Consider the following 6,530-nt stretch of genomic DNA (forward strand, 5'->3'; position numbering starts at 1 on the left):
CAAGAGACTTGACAACACATAACAACAACAACAACATATTCCAAGTAGTAGAATAACTAGGTCATATGGAATTGTAAAATGACAATCCTACTAAAAGCAATCTACATGTTCAATGGAATCCCATCCAGATACCAAAGTCACTTTTTTCAAGGAGATTGAAAGGGAAATTACGAAATTTCTTTGGAGAGTCAAGATATCCCAAATAAGCAAAACACTTCTAAGAAACAAAAATGAGGTTGGAGGCATAGCACTCCCTGACCTCAAAACCTACTACACAGCAGTAGTAACCAAAAGAGCATGGTACTGGTACACTGATAGGCACACAGACCAATGGAACAGAATTGAGAACTCAGACCCAGCTATCTATGGTCAACTGATACTCGCCAAGGAAATCAAAGCTATCACATGGGGAAATGATAACCTCTGCAACAAATGGTGCTGGCAAAACTGGACTTCACCTGCGGAAAGCTGAAACAGGATCCACGTTCCACACCATGACACAAAAATCAAGTTGAAGTGGACAAGAGAACTGGGAGTAAAGCCCCAAATCATAAGGTTCAGAAGAGACAAACTGAGATCAAGCTTAGAAGTGTTAGTCTAAGGTATAAAGAGACTGCCAAATAAAACCAGAAATGCACAATCTGAAGAGAGTAAAATTGATGCATGGGACCTTCTAAAGATTAAATCCATGTGTACATTAAAAACTTTCAAACAGGGTGAAAAGAAAACCTACAGACTGAGAACAAACATTTGGTAATACCATCTCAGACAAGAGTCTTATTAAGAAAAGTTTACAGAATACTCCTGAGCCTCCATAAGAAAAAGACTGATAACCCAATTACAAAATGGACAAAAGACTGGGGAAGAGTTTTCACAGAGGAAGATATTTGAATGGCAAACAGACACATGAAGAAATGTTCCAAATCACTGGCAATGAGGTACCATCTCACTCCACTAACAGTGACAAAGTTTAAAAAGGGCAGCAAAAATATTGGAGAGAAAGGAACTCTCATACATTGTAAAATGGTACAACCATTCTGGAAGGCAGTTTGGTGCTTCCTCAGAAAGCTGTCCATTGATTCTTGATCATACGCTACTTCCTAAAATGGTTCTGTATCCATCAATTCTTTTTGATACTTTAACTTCCATCTGGTGCAGTACTACTTAACATCTTTTGATCCTTCTTGGATAACTCAGTATTTTGACTATGGCATCCTTCGGTATTGCAACTCAAGGCTTGAATTTGTTTTTCAGTTCTTTTCAGTACAGCTTTTCAGTATGGCTAGAAAAGTGCATCAGCAAAGAACTGCCAGAAATTCAGGCTGGATTTTGAAGAAGTCGTGGCACAAGTGATATCATCGCTGGTGTCAAATGGATCTTGGGTAAAAGCAGAGAATAGCAAAAGAATGCCTATTTGTGTTATTGACTATGTAAAGACATTTGACTGGATCATAACAGATTATGGCTAATACTGAGGAGAAGAATAAGGACCTCAGAACACTTGAGAGACTAGACTATGAAGAACAACGCGGCATCGTGATTGGAGGAAGATTCATTAGCAGCCTGCATTATGCAGATGACACAACCTTGCTTGCTGAAAGTGAGAACGATTTGAAACGCTACAGAGGATCAAAGATGAGAGCATTCACTATGGGTTACATCCTAACGTAAAAAAAAAAAAAACCACAACAAAACAAAAACAAAAAATCGTAACCACAGGGAAAATAAACAACATCATGACAGATGGAGAAGAGATAGAAATTGTCAATTACTTCATTTTGCTTGGATCCATAGTCTCTTGGTATAGCTCCAGGGGTCAGTAACTCAGAAGACATATTGCACTGGGAAAGTCTGCTATAGGAGACCTCTCCAAAGTGCTGAAGAACTAAGATGTCAGTTTGAAAACTAAGGTCCGCTTGATTCCGACCATAGTCTTTTTAAATCACTGTGCATCTGAGGGTTTGACTAGGAATAGGATGACAAAACAGGAGTCAGCCCCTTTGAGTTGTGCTGGATATCCCATGGACTGCCAAAAGAACAAACAAGTCTGCGAAAAGTTGACAGCCAGCATGCTCCTTGAAGAAAGGATAGTGAAACCTCTCACATACTTAAGGCACGTTACTAGGAGAGGCCAGTTGTTGGAAAAGGAGATCATGTTTGAAAAGGAGAAGAGTCAGCAAAGGAAGAGAAGATCCTTAAAAAGGTGAACTAACACAGTGACTGTAGCAGTGGGCTCAAGTGTGTCAGAGATTATGAGGTTGGCACAGGACAGGACAGAGTTCAGGTCCACTGTTCATAGGGTCTCTGGGAGTCATAGTTAACTCGATGGCACTTAACAATGACACATAAAATCGGGTAACATCTGTAGAGTTTCTCTGACATGTACTCTCTCATTCCATTGTAGTAATAAACCAATCAGCTTTTTCCTATTTTGAGAGAATATTTGCTCAACTTAGCTTTATACCTCTGATAGAAAATTTTTCCAGCCAGCCTCAGTCAATTTCTGGCCTACAAGTCCCACACTTTAAGCACTCTGTTGTTGTTATGTGCCATCGAGTCGTTTGCAACTCTTAGCGACCCTATGTACAAGAGCTCTAAACGCTGTTCTATCCTGTGCCAACCTAGCCATCTCAAACGCACTTATTCCCACCACTCCAGTCACAGAATCGATCCATCTCATTGAAGGTCTTCCTCTCCTTCGCCGCCCCTCCACTCTGCCAAACATGATGTCCCTCTCCAAGGACCAGTCCCTCCTTGCAACATGCCCAAAGTATGTCAGATGAAGCTTCAGAATCCTTGACTCCAAGGAGCATTCCGGCTTCACCTTCTCCAGGACAAACCTGTTTGTTCTCCTAGCAGTCCATGGTATATTCAACACTCTTCTCCAGCACCACAGCTCAAAGGCATCAATTCTCTTTCTATCAACCCTATTCACTGTCCAACTCTCTGACACATAGCACGCAATTGCGAAGACTATAGCCTGGATGAGGTGCACCTTGGTCTCCAGCCTGACGTTGTTCTTCAGTACTCTTGGGAGGTCCCTCACAGCTGACTTTCCCAATGCAATTTGATCTTGATTTCCTGGCTGCTGTTACCAAGAGTATTGATTGTAGAGCCAAGCAAACTAAAACTGTCAACAATCTCAATCTCTTCACCATCCATACTGATGCTGCCAATTGGCCCAGTGGTGAGAATCTTTGTTTTCTTGATGTTGAGCTTCAATCCATATTGAAGGCTGCAGTCCTTGACCTTCTGCAGCAGGCGCTTCAGGTCCTCCTCAGTTTCAGCAAGCAGGGTTGTGTCATCTGCACAACGCAGGTGGTTGATGACTCTTCCACCAATCCTGATGCCACATTCTTCTTCGTACAGCCCAGCGTCTCAGATGATCTGTTCTGCATACAGATTGAAGAGGTATCGAGACAGAATACATCCCTGATGGATCCCCTTCTTGATTTTGAACTATGTAGTGTCTCCTTGCACTGCTCTGACAACTGCCTTTTGGTCCAAGTATAGGTTTCATATTAGCACAATCAAATGTTCTGGGATTCCCATTCTTCTCAGAGTCAGCTACAGCTTGTTGTGATACACACAGTCAAAAGCCTTTGCATAGTCAATGAAGCACAGATAGACATTCTTCTGGTATTCTTTGCTTTCTGACAAGATCCATCTAACATTAGCTATAATATCCCTAGTACCACGACCTCTTCTAAATCCAGCCTGCACATCTGGCAGTTCTCTGTTGGCATATTGTTCCAAACATTTTTGGATAATTTTCAGCAGAATTTTTGCACGTGATATTAATGATATTGTTCGATAATTTCCGCACTCTGTTGGATCACCTTTCTTTGGAATGGGAACAACTATCAATCTTTTCCAGTCAGTAGGCCAGCTGGCTGTTCTCCAGATTTCTTAGCACAATTTAGTGAGCACATCCAGGGCAGTGTCTGTTGAAATATGTCAATTGGTATGCCGTCAACTCATTTTGTAATAATGACATTCTGGAGCTCCCCTAAGGTTGAAAGTTTTAGAAGGTTTGAATTTATCATATGTGTTTACCACATGTGCCTTTGGTAAAAGCTGTTGAAGTCACCACATAAGCAAGTAACAGCTGAATTCTGAAAACTGTATATGTTCATTCATTGCACTTTTATATATAAAATATATGTATGATATATTATTATATAGTATATATATAGTTTGAATACAGTCCTTCATACACATTGTGTTTCATTCATTGTATTTTATACAATCTTTGCATAGTATATTGTGTAATTAATTACTGTTGACTTATGCCTATTAGAACCCCATCTTCTTTTGATGCTTCTTGGATCATTCAAGATTTTTCCCACAAAATCCCTCAATAAAGGGCAGCTTGAAAAAACAAAGCAAGGATTATAACATAAGCATAAAGTTATAGCATAAATTTAGAGCATAAAGAGGGAAGAACTCACTTGCCATTTCTCAAGCTAAAAGAACTAAAAACCTTCAAGAAATCATTCCACATTTCTTGCTCACCTGTCAGCTTGTTTGGTCAGTGAGCAATGCAGCCTACAGTGGAAAGCTATGCAGGTGGGGTTTATAACTTAAGAGATAAATTAAGGATGCTCTTTTTCTGTCATTGTTGGTCTGAATGAAATTCCATTACTTTTGAAACTCCTCTTTTCTGAGAGGTGATTAATAATAGTACCTATGGCTGATACATCTGGGGACATGGTATCAGGTGACTGTCCCTAGGAAAAAGACATCATGCTGATTAGGGTAGAGGATCGGAAAAAAGGAAGACCTTCAGCAAGATGGATTGACATACTGACTGCAAGCATGTAAAAAAAATGGTGAGGATGGCACAGGACAGGGCTCCTATCTGTTATTCATAATCACTGTGAGACACAATTTGCTCAACAACAACCAGATTGATAGATATAATTGGATGTTGGATAGATTGATAAAACCAATATAGATGTGGAGTTGCATTCAATACAGAGCTCATAGCTCCCATTGGACAGTAAATGGTTTCGGAATTCTTCAGTGTCGTAGTCAGGATTTGAGATGGGTTCAGTGAAAGCCCAGACCCTTTCTCCATGTTGTCTCTGTCCACTCCCATCTCTTCTGATGTGCAGAAAGTTCGCTTGCCCAAGGTTGAAGCCCAATGGCTGCCTGGAAAAGCCTAGAAAGGCTGAAAACTGGCTTCTCTGTTTTAGCTAAAATTTGAAAGGGGGCATTGTTGTTTTTTTTCTTGTTGTGTGTCATCAAATCGGATCCGACTGGCACAGGAGGAAGTTGCCCCTCCTTCTCCAGCAGAGCATCTGATGGATTCTAATCGTGCTCCTTTGGGATTGTAGCACAGCTTCTTGCCACTAGGACACCAGAGCCACCTCTCCCCCGCCCCCAACTAAAGTTTTTAGCCATTTCTTTTTACTTTGCTTTGATAACAAAGGGGGAAAAAAACACCCTCCAATACCAAAACAAAACAAAAACCCTGAGGATTGGAATGAGGGAAGCCACTGAAGAAAATGAACAGCGTCAGACATCACACTGAGAAAAAGCTCCTGGTCTTCTAGTACCGAGGACCAGCCAAGAATGGTAGTGCTGCTGTGCTGTAGTTAACGTCTACTTGGTTTTGCACTCACTGTGTCAGAGTCTGAGTCACAAGCCACAACTCTATTCTTCAATCCATTTGTAAGGCATTCCAGAATCAACCTGTATGAGCATGATTACTCTGCCCTCCCTTCCCCACCCCAAATTAAATCTCAATGCTGTCAGGATGGATCTGACTCATGGCTGACCCTCCAGTGAGTTTCTGAGGCTGTAAATGGCGTGAGAAGAGCCAACCCATCTTTCTCCCACAAATTAATTCTAGACACCTAAAAGCACGCATTGGGGGGGGGGGGGAAAAAAGGGGAACAAGGGCCAAGTTGATGGAGTCCGCCCCTGCAGAACAAGTACAATGAAAAGAGAACATTTCAGAAGGAAATGTATGGTACTTCTACATCATGGCAAAAATCTGGGGCTAACCCCATGTAAGTAGAGGGTCAGCTGATTGCAATTCTACATTTCAGAAGGAAATGTATGGTACTTCTACATCATGGCAAAAATCTGGGGCTAACCCCATGTAAGTAGAGGGTCAGCTGATTGCAATTCTGAGCACATGTAGGAGGATTTATTTATATGGGAAATAGCTTTTGGTATTTGTGCAGAAGGTCCTGTCTGTGAAAATAAGATCACCACCACCACCACCACTTCCTTATTGAAATAATCAGAGTGACTACATGTAAGCCCCAGATGGAGAATCCTCCGGAGGGAAAATACAACCTTGTCCCTGATGTTTTAACTACCTTGTGATTTTTCTCATTTATATTAGAACCTTATGTTCATTCTATTTGTCTAGAATTTACATTTCTTTCTCACATATGTTAGCACTGCCACCGCCATGATGCCCATCAGGGATATTTCATCATAGACCTTCGCCTCTAGGCAAGGTGCTCTGTGGGCAGTCAGTTAAGGGTCTCTACAGCCTATCGGGAGCACTGGTG

The sequence above is a fragment of the Elephantulus edwardii genome, unplaced genomic scaffold (genome assembly GCF_000299155.1).
Source record: "Elephantulus edwardii isolate Elephantulus edwardi_28Jun2011 unplaced genomic scaffold, EleEdw1.0 scaffold00131, whole genome shotgun sequence".
Taxonomy (NCBI): domain Eukaryota; kingdom Metazoa; phylum Chordata; class Mammalia; order Macroscelidea; family Macroscelididae; genus Elephantulus; species Elephantulus edwardii.